Raw genomic sequence first — 16,588 nt, forward strand, 5'->3', positions numbered from 1 at the left:
GAGTGCCAACCCCGCTTATGTGATTATTCTGTGGCAGGTGCCCACCCCGCACTGTGGCGCTGGAAAAAAAAGAATCACCGCCGCGGCCTGGCTGAAGAGAAAGTGAACTGTCCGACCGCTGTCAGCGTGACCCAGAAGTCAGGCGGAGCTGCCTCATTATGGGCAGGACCTCGCACCGTGCAGAAATCTTGGAGGAGTCTGGGAGGCAGGGCTCCCGCAACCGAGGTGTGAGCCCTGCATGTGGTGCCGGTCGAGATGGGGCTCCTGTGAGTATGGAAGAGACCCATGGTGTTGCCTGTAGGAAATCTGGCGTGCTGCGGTGGCCGAGCAGCCTCAGAAGGGTCCTACATGTGCAGAGAGCAGCAGAGCCCAGCGGGAGGAGAGCCTGCCAAGTCCCAGTGAGTGGGGCTTCTCTTCTGAATGGTTGGGACCGATTGAGGGTTCCCAGGGCGCCATAGCGCCAAGGCATTTCCCTCAGCTACCCCGCCTGACAGTGGGCAGCTGCAACAGTGGGCCCATTTGATTTCCTTTAAGAGTCCCAGTGGGGGACTCACGGCCAGGTGGTGCCAGCGCCATTTCCCTGGGGCAAACTATGTTGGGAGTCCCATGGTGGAGCTCCCCCGTGGCACATTGTCAGTGCCTGGAGCCCTTGGATGCTCCCAAGAGCAGGGCCCTCGAGAGCATCCAAGGGCTCCAGGCACTCAGGGTGCCCGTGCCCATTTGGCCACATTTGTTTTATAGAATCCCAGTCGGGCTCTGAGGGCACAGTCCGTGCCAGTGCCTAATTTCCCTCACAGCTGCATGGCAATTAGCAGCAGCTGCAATGTTTAGGCCAGAGCCTTTTCAGGAGTCCCAGTGGGGACCCCGAAGGCACCGTGGTGCCAGCACAATGGCAAACTTTTGACGTTGCTGCATTGGCAGCCCAAGCCCTGACATTATGGACATAGGGCATTTGAGCCCTCTAAGAAGGCTAGTTGGCCAGGGGGACTGTGTTAGGTTGATAGGGTTCCAGGCCCTAAATGTGATTTATGTGGTGCGCAGGAAATGTGATTTATGCCCCCTGATTTATGCTATGCGGTTATTTACATAATGGGGTTTATGATTATGAAGTTATTTGCATACTGTGGTTTATGCTTGTAAGGTTATTTTCTACTGTGATTTTTGCCTCTAATGTGATTTATGATTAGGAGGTTATGGTCTAATATGTTTAGGCTTATGAGGTTGGTGCATAACGCCTGATATAATGCTGATTGCATACTATGATTTATGTTACAGGATATAATGCTGAGTACGGTCTATTGCCAGTCATTACTGGTTGTGTTCTACATTTATTATTTGTGCTGGTGATGGTTCTGACAGTGGCCCAATTGGCCCTGTCATGTGTATATAATACCCAGTAAATATTGCCTAGTGCCAGCGTGCACAGTGTATATTGTGTGATTACTATTCTAATGTATTTATGACAAAACAAAGGCTATTTTACATATAACCTTGTGTGGAGTTGTTTTTGTGGTGTGCATAGTATGTTGCTGCTGTGTGTGTGTTGCGCAAGCGCTTTACACGTTGCCTCTGGGATAAACCTGATTGCTCGTGCCAAGCTATCAAGGAGGTGAGCAGGGGTTATCTCGAGTGTGTAACTCCCTTGCCCTGACTAGATTGGTGGTTTCTACCTTGCTTAGGCGCAAGCCCTAGCCAACCAGAACTCCCATTTCTATCAACAGCCAATCAGAGTGAAGCTCGTGCCCAGGAGGAGTCGTGAATCCTCCTCGGTGCTCAGATATATAAAAAAAATTTATTTCTCTGGAACTACCAAACAGATTTACACCATTTTAAAAAAGCATGCTTTCTTGACCAAGACCTAACTTTTTGCCAAGTTTAGTGTCATTCCGTTCAGCAGTTCAAGCTGTAGCTTTGTCTAAATTTCCTATGGAAATTAACATGGAGAAAATGCGTTTTGGGATTCCCCTTTTTTCTCGGCCCCCGCTTGATGAATCGCCCCCAACCTTTCAAGACAAGAGCTGATCTGAGTGAACCATCAGTTTTGAAAATTTTGCGAAGATTCGCCAAACGGTGCCAAAGATGTTGGCAAATCAAAAAACGATTTGTTCCTAACTATAACTACCTACTGGCTACCGCCAGTAGGTAATAAAACACACTTAAACTTTTCAGAAACACACAGTCACTGGATAATGTCATCAGTGATGTCATTTGAGATGTCATCAGTGATGTCAGAGACCATGTCATGAGTGATGTAATATGTGACGTCATCAGCAGTGCATTGTGGGGGCGCGAGTTAGAGATAGCTCAGCTAACTATAACGGCTGAATTTCTCTGCTTTTGTACAAGAGAAATGTCAACCTAACTATAACGTCCGTGAAACTTGTGTTTTTTCTGTGAATTTCAAAGGTTTTTAAAATGCTAATTGTTAACTATAATGTCCCTGGAACCGCTGGGTTTTTCAGTGAATTTCTAAGGTTTTTCAAATGCTAATTATAACGTTCCTGAAACCTGTGTTTTTTTTTCAGTGAATTTCTATGGGTTTTTTTTAACTAGCAATCATGTTTGCAGAAAGGTGGTGAAAGGGGAAGTGCCCAAACCAGCGCTCTGGAATTGCGCTGCATAGGACTTACAGGAGGTACCAGGAGGGCTTCTTAGCCCCCAAAGTCCCTCAGGAGTAAAGTGGTCTTCATCCCTCAACCTGTAGTGTGCCAGGAGGCGCGTTTGCAGAGTGGTGGAGAAAGTGGAGCTGAAGACCTCTTAGCAATAGCACTGTGTGGGACTTACTGGAGGTAACAGGAGGGGTAATTGACCCCCAAGGACAACCTTGGGGGCCAACTACCCCTCCTAGTACCGCCAGTAAGTCCCACACAGCAGCATTGGTAAGTTCTCAAAGAAGGCCATACCCCCTTTGCCCACCACTCTGCAAAGGCGCTCCCTGGCACGATCTTGGATGGGGGTTAAAGTCCTCTTTGCTGCTGGGGTTCTTTAGGGGCCGTCTAGCCTACCTGACACCTCCAGTTAGCCCCAGCTAGTGGGATTGCTGTGACGTGGACACATGCCACACCCCCTTTCTCCACCACCCTGGAAACGCACCACCTGGCGCACTCTTGGTTGGGGAGGAAGTCCCCTTGCCTCCTGAGGGTTCCTGGGTGCCAACTGGCCCTCCTGCTATCTCTAGTAAGCCCCACACAGCTGGATTGCTGAGAGTGGTCCGAGGCCACGCCCCTTAATACACCAATCTGCAAACGCACCTCCTGGCACACTGCTGCTTGGGGGATGAAGTCCACCTTATTCCTGAGGTCCTCAGGACACAAGAGGACCTCATCGCCCCACCAGCAATGTGCCAAGAGGCCCGTTTGCAGAGTGGTGTAAAAAGGGGCGTGGCCTTGGACCACCTCTCAGCAATCCCACTGTGTGGGGCTTACAGGAAGTACCTGGTGGGCTAGTTGGCCCCTAAGGACCCGTAAGATTCAAGGGGACTCAATTCCCCAACCCAGAACGCACCAGGAGGCGCGCTTGCACAGTGGTGCATGGAGGGGCGGGTGCTCCAACGAGATGCCGGCTTCTCTGTTCTCTTTCTTTTTTTAGGAGTGGGGCTGTGTGGCCCCCCTTCTCTTCATTTTGTTTGGACCCTGAGGACCCCATCTCCCAGGGCCTGAGCCATTTATTTATTTTAAATGGGAAGAGGGCTGCGCAGCACCCCTCCCAAGGCTCCGGGACCCCATCCCCTGGGATTTTGCCTCCTACATGTTTTTTTTTACTTTACGGGAGAGGGTAGCATGGGGGAGGGTGAAAGGGGGTATGACAAAAAAGAAAGAAAAAAAACAATTACCTGTTGCAGCCGGCCGCCACCTCTCCTCCGACCTCCACCATCTTCCTTCTTCCTGGAGTCCCTGCAGGCAGCAGAAAACACCCGGGCTCCCAAGCTCCCCTGAGCCAATTACAACACTGCAATGCAGCGTTGTGATTGGGCTGAGCGCCATAGTTCAATGCTTAAACAGGGAATGGGAGGCTGGGCATTTTCCTCAGCAGGCTGTATAATGTAGGCTGGTGGAGAAGATGCAAAGTGAGCAGGAATGTTTGGCCGGCCCAAGAGGACCAGCCAAACAGTCCTGTGCACTTAGGGAATGTAAGCCACTCCTCCCCCTGGAGGAGCCACCACTGGCTCAAATCTTAACTAAAATTGGCATAGCAGTACAGCTGATTCCCCCACTTTTTCACTACATCAAAACAATAAGACACTGGATTTTTTTTAAATGCTGCAGGCCAAAAACTTTATTCTTTGAATAATCTTATGATGACAATCACCCATTAAAAGAAGCTTGAAATATGCACATTATTATTTTTTTTTTAATTGATGGTGAAGTCCAAGCATTTGGCAGAAGGTTTCACAAAACACCCATTGCTTGAGCCAAAGCTGAATTTGTAAGGTTGGCTTTCCCTGTGTATAGTAGGTAACATTCTGTTGTGCTCGGAGTTTGCTGTAGAGACAAATCGACGGTTCACATTATCAGGTTGAGGAACAACTCCTTTGGTGTCTTTATGTCATCCACGCTTTTGTCTTCAAGGACATTTTTGAGGAAAAGACATTTAACGTACACTATTCACAATTTGATGCCCAACTCCACATTGTAACATTAAAAAAGGTCTGATGGGTGAAGCTTTCCCTATAAATCAAAGAAAGAGATTCCCAACCTGAAGAAGTAATTTTTTTTATCATTGAAGCTTGCAAAACGACATTTTCTAAGCAACATTAATGTTTTGATTGGTTATTAATTGCAGATAATTACTATTTATATCACACTTGGCTAACATGCTGCACATAAACCGATGTCATTCACGGATTACATTCATGTCAGTACCAATAAAAGGCATCACATTTTCAGCACTTTCAAGTAAAAAATAAAATTGTGGGTAACAGACTGTAGACACGGATTACCCCATGTGCCATTAAGAATGTTTGAGTTTTCGAATAGTGAATTAGAACCATTTGGTTATTTCAAATCAAGAATGAGAACCAGTTCAGTGCAGCTGTTCATCTTCAAGCATATGGCCAGCTTGTGGAGGAAACACTCATGCTCAACAGTATCAAAGCCACTGAGAGGCCACGTAGACCAAGCAGACATATATTCAAACTTTACGCGTGGGGGGCCACGTGCCCCCCTTCCCTTGACCACATTTGGCCCTGGGGACCCCATCCCCCAAGGCCTGGCCTCATGTTGGGGACCGTGAGGATCCCCAAAGCACAGGGGGTCCCAGCTGACACCCTGCCTCCTGCGGGAGCCAGCATTGCTTTTGGACAAGGGGAGCTGCAAACATGCACCAAAATTGACCATAAAAGTGTAACATTCATACATATATCATTTGACTCAAAAACCCTAAAAAGTTTTCTAGTTCAAAAAGTTAAAAATCAGATTGCTAAAAGGTCAAACAACCATTTCATTTACAATTCATATAATTGCCTTATTAAAAATGCAGTTCTGATAAAATGGAATACTGCAGAGCAAATAGCTTCAGAGGACAGTGAACACAGGAGATTGAAGCCTTCCTGGAAATTGCGAGGACGGGCTTTTCTTAAAAAAGGGGTAAGGAACCGTAACCTTGACTCATTGTACAATGCACAAAAGAGAAAAAAGTGCTTTGGTGGGTTGTGCCATCACAGGGGCAAGGAGTAAGATTATTGCACCCGCCGACCTGTTTAGGGAAGGCCACCAAAAAGTGCAATGTGCAAAGCCAAAACCTAGTCAATAAAAATTGATAGTGCGAATTCATGGTAAAAGACAGGTAAAATTGTAGATGGTGAGAAAGGTGCCGGTCTGTATGAGGGTGCACACCTGGGTCATCAAGGTCATCAAGCTCTGCAAAGTAGGCATAATCGATTTCATGTTTCTGTCAATACAACAAGGATTATCATAATAATGTCCTAGGCCTATTTCGTTAAATTTACCTTTCACATATCTAAGCCTGGGGATGGCCTTGGCATTATCCAAGGCCATGCAATCCTTGATAATCGCCCTTGTGAGTTTTAAGTCTTCCGACTGCCAGACTTTGGCCCACAGAATCAGAGGGGCATTGTGAATCAGATCTTCAATAAAGCCCAGCCCTACCTCAGAATGGCAGAATACTGTGGGAGCACATTTGGGATCATCAACAATCTTTTTATGAACTTGTTTTCTAATATTTGCAACTCCCCATACTCCACCCCGTAGGTAGCAATAGACAAGCATTTTGCTTTGTATAGGGTGATCATTTCTGCTACAGGTTTATGGCCTAACTTACGTGCAAAACGGAAAAGGCTTCCACAGTACGGTTGGTGCTCATCACCCTTGACGTAATAAGTGGGTCCCAATTGACTTTATTATTATAAACATTCCTCAGATAGTGAAAATTAGAGACCTTCTCAATTTGCTTGCCCTTTAGAATAAAGGTCCTTTATTTAGTGTGGCGAGGACCGCAAACCATAATATAAGATTTTGTGAAATTAACTTTTAGGTCCAAGTCTAACATAAAATCAGTAAAGGTATTCAGGGACTTCTGCAAACTATTTGCGGTTAAAACCATTAAAACCGTGTTCTCCGCATATCACAACAGCGGTATCGGTTTTCCCCCGATTTTCGGGAAGTCTAAATTCTGTTCTCTGAAGGCTGTTTCCAGACCATTGGTATACACAAGGAAAAGAAAGGGTGCCAATATGCACCCTTGTCGTACTCCCTCTGCGGAAACGATGGGACATGTCCTCTCACCTCCTGGGCCAAAACGTATGGCTACCGAGGTGGATGCATGCAGCCTATGGAGGAGGGTAACTAGGGGCACCTCAAAACCCATTTCTCCCATCATTGACCACAATTTTCCCGTTAACTGTATCAAACGCGCTGGACAAGTCCAAGACGGCACGGTGGATTGACACCTTCCCTGCCTCCATGTACTTGCCCATGATCAGGGTCAGGTTGAGACATTGTTCATTTGTTCCCATACCCCTTCTGAATCCATATTAGGTTTGGAACATGAGCCCAGATGAATCTTCCCATGTTTCCAGATGCGCCAGGATGACCCTTCCCATCACCTTCACTGTAACATCAATCAAGGAGATGGGCCTGTAACAGGCCGGGTCATCCTTGTTACCTTTTTTATACACGGGTACCACTATGGCCTCCTTCCATTAAGTAGGGATTGGGCCACGTATGGCCGCTCTGAAAACATTTGTCAAGAGGGGTGCCCAAAGTTGAATGTTAATTTTAAATAAATCAAGGAGTACCCCATCAGCCCTGCAGCTTTGAGTTGTATGCCTTTTTTAAGGGCATCTGCGACCTCGCGCACTGCTATGGAAGAGCTCAAATTGTGTGCAGTGGCTTGATTAAATGGAACGTCAGGGATTATGTCCTGACTACTGATACTCTTTGGGTTAAAGATGTTTGTGAAGTGCAATTCCCACTCTTTCTCAGGTATTAATTAAACCATTCCCCCTGTGTCCTCTTAAAATAAGGGGCGGTTTATAACCTCCCTAAAACTTCTAGAGTCTTTGAGAGCACTCGCTTTCTCTAAGTCTGTCCAGGCCTGCTTTCTCAATTCTTGCTTCCGCTCTGCTTCTGCACTCTTATAGGCCTGTCTTGCACTCTTGATTAGGGACCCCCCTTTTTTCACAGCCCCCGAACTGACGAACCACCCAAAAACTTTCAAGAGAGGAGCTGACAGGAGAGCCCCATTAGTTTGTAAACTTTCGTGAAGATTCGCCAACCGGCGCCAAAGATATTGGCAAATCAAAAACGCTTTTCCTATGGAAATTAGGTCCTAACTATAAATACCAACTGGCGACCGCCAGTAGGTAATATATACGTGTGTGTGTATAGATTTATAATATTTTCATAATATATTTAGTAAATGTCTTTTTAAATGTAATTCTTTTTTATATTTAATTAATTTAGTAATTTATTGGTTTGCAGTTGATATGTTATTATGTTTTCTATGTTGCACTTATATATAATATAAACACACACACACATAGTTAGACCCGGACAAATTGGAGAACTGTCGTCCCATCTCCTTGCTGCCTTGGGCAACAAAGGTAGCAGAGGCCCATGTCAACGGCCTGCTGTCGGAGCACCTCCATAGGGCCGAAATCCTAGCTCCTACCCAGAATGGTTTTCGGACCGGTCACAGCACCGAGACGGCGCTGCTATCCATGATTGAACATCTGCGGTCAGTGTTGGACTCCGGTCGGACTGCTGCACTGGTGTTACTTGACCTCAGTGCCGCGTTCGATACGGTTTCACACTTGATCTTGATGCATCGTCTGGAACAGGCTGGTGTCTCCGGCGCTGCTCTAGACTGGTTTCGGTCATTTCTAGCTGACCGTTCATTTAGGGTAGCGATCCCGCCCTTTGAGTCCAAATTCCATGCTCTCGAACAAGGTGTGCCTCAGGGGTCGGCACTGAGCCCCACTCTGTTCAATCTGTATGTGCAACCGCTGGCTGCGGTCGCAAAGCGTTGGGACATAAATATTGTCTCTTACGCTGACGATACGCAGCTGGCGGTGACACTGAGTGGTAGTGCTGGCCTCGAAGCCCCTAAGTTCCGGGCTGCACTCTTGGCAGTGGCAGGCTGGATGACAGACAACTGTCTCCAGCTGAACGCTAAGAAGACCGAGGTGTTGATCCTGGGTAAAGAGAGCAGCCTTTGGGGTGACGAATGGTGGCCTTCGGAGTTGGGTGTTACTCCAACTGTGGTGACGGAGGTAAAAAATCTGGGTGTGTGGCTGGACTCTGCTCTTAGCTTCGATAATCATGCTAAAAAAGTGGCAGCCACTTGTTTTGGAATCTTGCGAGGGCTTAGATCTATTTTGAAATTTTTTGATGCCCCCACTAGGCAGCTGGTCTTGCAGGCCACTATTCTATCTCGGCTTGACTATGCCAGTTCGCTTCTGCTGGGGGCCAACCAGGCGGTAATCTCCAGGCTGCAGCGCATTCAAAACGCTGCCGCTAGAGCCTTGGTCGGCCTTCCGAGGTTTTGCTCTGTGAGGGAGACCATACGGTCACTTCATTGGCTGCCTATGACACAGCGGATTGAGTTTAAAATCTTGTGCTTGTCCTTTAAGATTCTTAAACAATCTTCCCCCCAAATATTGGAGAATTTGCTCATCCCTTATGCACCATCACGGGCTCTTAGGTCTTTGGGCCAAAACCTAGTTGTGGTTCCGCGATTTAAGCTTTGCCGAGCGGGGGGACGCTCCTTTCGAGTTCTAGCTGCTAAGCTTTGGAACTCGCTTCCATATCAAATTTGGGCACTGGATAATCTGCTGGAGTTCAGGAGAGCTATAAAAACTCACTTGTCCCCTTCTGTATCTTAGGTTCTTTGATTTCTGTTTCCATGCTTCCTGATGTTTTGTTGTGTTGTGCTTTTGCCTGTCCTAAGCGCCGGGACGCCCCTTTGCTGGGGCAGCCGTGCGCTATCAAAAAATCTGAATAACATAACATAACATATATATATATATATATATATATATATATATATGTTATGTTATGTTATGTTATTCAGATATATATATCTAAACATACACATGGTACAATGAGTACTGGAGCTGACTTGAAGCTTTTAATTTACAGGCCCTACCTACATGCAGTACCATATACTAGGCCCTTATAGGTTTATTACTTGTGCCAATTAGGTGCCAATATTAAAAGGGAACGCATAAGCAAAATGTGCCGAGTCCTATGGCCAACAAAAACAGGTTCACTTAAAGAAGACAAAAATCTGGGGGAATACCACACAAAGAATGGTCATTTCAAGCACTATATTTAAAAGAAGAACAGTGATAAGTGGATCCTCTTGAGTGATCCATTAATAACCTTTTTTTCTGTTCCGCACCTACACTTGTCTAATTTAATCTCATTCTTTCACTGATCCACAATTATATCCCTATCTTCTCACTCAACCCATGTCTCTGATAAAAGGATTCAAAGTCAACATGTGGCCTCTGAAAAAACTTCATATGGACAATTGCTGTAAATGAGACATCAGCTCAAAAGCTCATGTAGGTTTGAAGCCTCAGTATTCAAGGCTTCTCAACGAAACTAAATGGAGAATGAGGACACTTGAATCAATATGGAAAAACTCACAGCGTCCAGCTGATCAGTCCATCTTCAGAGCCCAGGGAAACTTACACAGAAAGAAGTAACACAAACTACTTCAGAGCAGAGCTCTCTACCACGACTAACTACTCATTTTTGCTATTTGTTATGGTCTAAGACTGAACTAACATACTCCTCCATTGCTCCATGGAGGCGGATATCGACATTTTGGAAAAAAACAACTTCAAATCTCACCTCACAGAAGTAAATGAGGGCACTCCAATTCATATTATATCGACATTTTGGAAAAAAACAACTTCAAATCTCACCTCACAGAAGTAAATGAGGGGACTCCAATTCATATTATATCTCCTCGCATCATCCTTGTGCCAACCTTTTTCAGACATTTTAATCCCCTTACTAGAAGTTATGGCAGCTGGCAAACAATACTTATTACTGATGATACTAATCCTGATAAACAAATACAGCGTATGCTTGATTCAGCCACTGAAATTGCCTAAAAATTAACAATGAATCTCTTTCATAGGACTAGTTGCCATTTCATGTTAAGACAGTGCAAGTTTCATCTCTATTGCAAAAATCTCAACCTATTCACAGAAAAATAAATGCCAACTTAGCAACATAATTAATATTCAACTCCAGGGGTACAACAACAAATACAATTTCCTCTGAAGCTACAACTCTGGATTCCTGCCAATATGTTGTACAACAGCTGTTACTTTGCAGGTATTTGGTGTGTGCTCCTGATGGTAGCAGCATATGCCTGCTTGGTCTACGTGGACTCTCAGTGGCTTTGATATTGTTGAGCATGAGAGTTTACTCCACAAGCTGGCCATATGCTTTAAGATGGGCAGCTACACCGAATTAGTTCTCGTTCTTGAATTGAAATAACCTGATGGTTCTAATTCACTGTTCGAGATCTCTAACATTCCTAATGGCACCTGGGTTAACTCGTTTCTCCAGTCTGAAACCCATATTTTTATTTTTTACTTGGAAGTGCTGTGAACGTGTTGCCTTTTATCAGCATATAATGCTCTGGTATTGCCATGAATGTCATCTGTGAATGACATGGTTTTATGTGCATCATGTTAGCCGAGTGTGATATAAATAGTAATTATCTGCAATTAATAACCAATCAAAACATTAATGTTGCTTAGAAATGTCGTTTTGCAAGCTTCCATGGTTAAAAAATCACTTCTTCAGGTTGGGAAAGAGTATTTGAAAAATCACTTTCATCTTACACTGTCAAGTGCCTTGTATTTGCTTCTCTCTCTTTGATTTATAGGGAAAGCTTCACCCATCAGGCCTGTTTTAATGGTACACTGTGGAGTTGGGCATCAAACTGTGAACTGTGTGCGTTCAATGTCTTATTCTGAGTAATTTGCTTGAAGATAAAAGCGTGGATGACACAAGGACACTAAAGGAGTTCTGCCTCAAACTGATAATGTGAACCGTCAATTCATCTCTACAACAAGCTCCGAGCACAACAGAATGTTACGTACTATACGCAGGAAATTCAGTTTTGGCTCAAACAATGGGTGTTTTTGTGAAATCTTCTGCCAAATGCTTGGACTTCACCATCAATTTAAAAAGTAAATAATAAAGTGCATATTTAAGCAAGCATTGGCATAGCCAATAGGTCTCGCCTTTGGGACCATATGTGTTTAGCCTGAACTTTTGGCTATGTTGTAGAGATTGTGGCTGCTGTGCATTATGTTGAAAAGTTATATTAAAAAATGTGAAGCATTTTTGTTACCTTTATACAAACGAAGACGGCATATACAACTGAAAAACCGGATTCCAAAAAGATTTTAACATAAAAAATGTCTTCTACTTTTTTTGTACTTGCACTGCTGGCAACTTTTTCCTGCACTGAGTGGTACTGTGTGGAGTGTATGTTGCATTCAGTAGAGTGTAATTATGTGGCCTGTAATTATGTGGCACTGAGTGGTATTATTTGGAGTGTATGTTGCATGAGTGCAGTGTAATTATGCAGCATATAATTATGTGGCACTGAGTGGTATTGAGTGGAGTGTATGATGCATTCATTAGAGTGTAATTATGTGGTGTGTAATTATGTGGCACTGAGTGATACTTGGTTATGTTGCATTAAGTGCAGTGTAATTATGTAGCATATAAGTATGTGGCACTGTGTAGTATTATGTGGAGTGTATTTATGTTGCATTGAGTAGAGTGTAAGTATGAGACATGTAATTATATGGCACTGAGTGGTATTATGTGGAGTGTATTTATGTTGCATTGAGTAGAGTGTAATTAATTGGCGTGTAATTATGTGGCACTGAGTGGTATTATGGGGAGTGTATGCTGTATTTAGTAGAGTAATTATGTGGCGTGTAATTATGTGACAATAGGTGGTAATATTTGGAGTGTATGTTGCATTGAGTGCATTGTACTTATGTAGCAAAAACGATGTGGCACTGAGTGGTATTGTGTGGAGTGCATGTTGCATTCAGTAGAGTGTAATTATGTGGCATGTAATTATGTGGCACTGAATGGTATTTGGCGTGTATGTTGCATTGAGTGCAGTATATTTATGTAGCATATCATTATGTGGTACTGTGTGGTGTTATGTGGAGTGTATTTATGTTGCATTGAGTAGAGTGTAAGTATGAAGGGTGTAATTATATGGCACTGTGTGGTATTATGTGGAGTGTATTTATGTTGCATTGAGTAGAGTGTAATTATGTGGCGTGTAATTATGTGGCACTGAGTGGTATTATGGGGAGTGTATGTTGTATTCAGTAGAGTGTAATTATGTGGCGTGTAATTATGTGGCACTGAGTGGTATTTGGAGTGTATGTTGCATTAAGTGCAGTGTAATTATGTAGCAAGTAATTATGTGGCACTGTGTGGTATTGTTTGGAGTTAATATTGCATTCAGTAGAGTGTAATTATGTGGCTTGTAATTATGTGGCACTGAGTGGTAGTAATGGTTTTAATGGACTATACACATGCACGCAGCATAACATTGAAGAGCAGACGTATCTATATCCTTACACACATTATTTGCTTTCTACAAATGATACCGTGCTGTTGTCTATTAAACTTTCATACTGCATGCTTTGTCCGTTCGTTTGAAGTCCTCCCTGTATTTTAGAAAACAAAATGTATTCTGGGTGTATTGTGAGATATACTCTTAAAATAAATAACATCTTCAAAGATATATGCGTAGACATTCATATTAAACAATACCCAACATGCGTCAGCTGGCATTTGCGTAGTTCCTTTAATGTGTCCTGTGGAGTCTGCTGCACACCATGCTACTTCTTGTCAGTGGTGAATTGTGGTTGTCCTGATTTTATATTCACAGAGCTTTTGGGCAGCTAAGTTAGGACTGGCGGAAATACCAACATGAAAGCAATGCCACAAACGATTTCTTAAACTTCGCTTAACTGCACAAACAGCAATGCACCCCAACAGCCTGGTAAAACTAACAGTTACTTAGCAAGGGAGCCATTGGCCTACATGCAAGCAAAGGAGCTGTGACTGCTTACCGATAATGTGGTAGAAAAAGGGCAGGCATGTTTTGGGGCCAGCCTCATGGCTCAGGACCACATACAGGACCATACAGTCCACAGTTCAAAACAAAATCAAATTTATAAATGGTCAAGAGACCATCAAGTGTTCAGTGAAAAAGTTCCTCGTACTCAGGGAAAAATGCCTAGTGACAGCACCTTATTACCGGTACCGAAACAGTGAATATATGACTACATTCTCAGCCAAAATTAATGTGAAAGTCATGCAAACATTTAAAAGAAGTGGGTTATCGAATCTCATGATATGCGGCAGGCTCACATGTTGATAAAAGCATGAAACGAACAAATCTAAATTGCGATGTAAAAATCATGTTGGCATTTAAAGAGATGGTATGTGGCAGGCTCACATGCTGATACGAAACGACCTAATCCAAAATGCGTGTAAATATATCATGCTTTGGCGCTCACCTTGCTCTACCGAAATGGAACCCGTGCATTATGATCAAATCTGGACTCTAAAAGTAAACAAGTTTGCCTGGAAGATTTGAGAAACGCTGAAGTGTAGATTCCTGCAGGTGTATCCTGTTCTCAAAGAAAAGAAAATACTGTTGTGGGAATTTTTGTGTTTTTTCTCTTTTTTCTGATTTCATGTTTCAAAAGCGTTATCAGAGGGCGTTCCTTTCTGTAAATAGGCACTGGTTAAACCACAACACTAAAGTGGTTCGCCCCCTTTAAATGTGTTATGCGATTCATGTCCATGGAAGGCCTTCCAAGATTTTGTTAGGATTTTTTGTTGTATTTTGGGGAGGAAATGTGAACTCTCGCTCAAGGATGCCGCCGATCTGTATGCACACTTACAGGTCACCTCACTCTAACATGGTGTGAAGCAGGCTTGCCCAACGTGAAATGGAGAGATTCGCAACTTGACAGGTGGCTCAGAGCGGCAGTGGGACTTGGCTGGGGTGTGGTGTAGCAGGTGCAGTGGCACCGGGGCTCAGAGCCCTGAGGGCCCAATTAACCCAGACACTTGCCGTATTTTGCTGCCACTAACAGCAGTCAAAGGCGCAGTTTTCCTTCCCTGCTCCAGTGTCCATGAAGTCCCTGCTACGCTGCTGGGGATGGGCTAGAGTCAGTCACGTGTCACGAGGGCCTCTTAACCGCCCTATGATGGAAGTTCAGTTCCACTTCCGCGGCAGTCCTGGCTGCTTCTGACCATGGACCGACACTGAAGGAAGGGCACAGGTGCTCTTCTGTAGCCACAGTGGCTTTTTTCTAGAATTCCCAAAATGTGTGACATCAGTGGATGTGGTTTGCTCGCTTAAACACATATGTATGCTCGTTCCCGTGTAGTTTAGCTAATCGGTAGCATAACAAAAGCCCCCAAGGAGCGGGAGGGAAGAGGGGGAGGAGCTCACGATCCGGAAAAACTCTTAAGAGCCATGTTTAATGTGGGCCCAAGTTCAGTATGGCGCCATGACCGCATTGTCATAGGTATGAGTTTCTTTGTGGTTGTTTGTAGTTTAAGATTTAGAACCAACATATGGGGTAGGCGCAATGGAATCATATGAATTTTCTTGGCGCTGTGGGTCGGTCCGCGCCCCTGCAGTCTGTTTCCGTGGTCGGATGACTTTTAAGTCAGTAGTTCAGGATACCGTTCTGCATATTCGCATGATTTTTGTTATTAATGCGCATTACAAGATGAAGTTGCTTTGTCTAGGAATCGATGCATTGCCTGCGCTTCTGGGTCAGAGTCAGTCTTTGCCAGGAAAGCGCCCTGGGCGGAAAGTAATGTGGCCCAGCTGCTGGTGAATAAGATGAGGCTGCCGGGATCCCTGTTTGTGTTACTGGACAGTTCCTGGCTGATTACATAGGTGCGGCTGGCATAGGGTGACCAGATTTTGAGAACCAAAAACATGGACATTTTGGAAAAATAGAACAAGGATTACAAATTTTCATCCACGGGATGGCGCAGAATGACAGCTCTCATCAACATCGGACCACAGAAGATGCATTAAGAAAACAAATAAAATGTAATTTCTACAACCAACATCATGCCTATGAATTAAATTGCTTACTTATAACAGCTGCTAACTAGCACAGCTTTAGAACACCCAAAAAAGTGCCACGCTGTTTTCAGTCGACCCCCTCTAAAAACCAAAATTCGCCAAAATTGCTGAAATTGTCCGGGACAGCGGGTGAATAACAGGACTGTCCTGACAATTCCAGGACATCTGGTCACCCTAGGCTGGCCTCGGAACACACATATCCATGCACCTCTCCTGACTCACCTATTTCACTCACAGATTACCTCCTAACACGGGTGGCAAGTTTTTTTTTGGGGGGGGGCGGATAGTGTGTGGTAGTAGCAGGGGATAAGAGGGGGCAGGGAGGGCAAACAAGAAGGCTGACGGGGTGCTAAAACAGCATCAAGCCAAACAACCGAGTGGAAGCACAGTAGTGCGAATCACTGGGGCCAGGGACTGTGCTGTCTGTATGACCCAATGCAGTCCGCTCTTTACGCCCCTCTGGGGATTGTCGCCCTGGCCCAAGCCTGACTGCGCCAAGAGCCGGCCCGATCCTAGGGGACTCTTCGCATCTTCTCGTGTCTGCTAATGATGCTCAGTGGATTGGTAACGTGCTGCTACGCAGGTGAGCTTATGAACTCGAACACCATGTATTCTTGAGTGCTATTGTAATTTAGCCCATTACCACCTGATGGCGCAACCTAGTTACACATCCATGGATCAATCTTTTTCAATGTATTCTGCAAATTGTTCAAAGAACAAATGATTGCCAATCCGACGCCATTAGTTATATTAATATTGCAGTCTACTACCAGATGTTTTGAGCCCAGCTAAACTTCCAGGATTTCAACCCCATGTCACCTTCATTGATGCCTGGTTTGCAGATGTACCCTTTTCGCTTTTTGAAAGTGAAAGTGGCTGCAGGGGGAGGGGGCATGCAGGGGGAGGGGGGCAAGGGCGATTTCCTTTATGGAGCGTGCGA

This window comes from Lissotriton helveticus, chromosome 4_1 (genome assembly GCF_964261635.1).
Source record: "Lissotriton helveticus chromosome 4_1, aLisHel1.1, whole genome shotgun sequence".
NCBI lineage: Eukaryota > Metazoa > Chordata > Amphibia > Caudata > Salamandridae > Lissotriton > Lissotriton helveticus.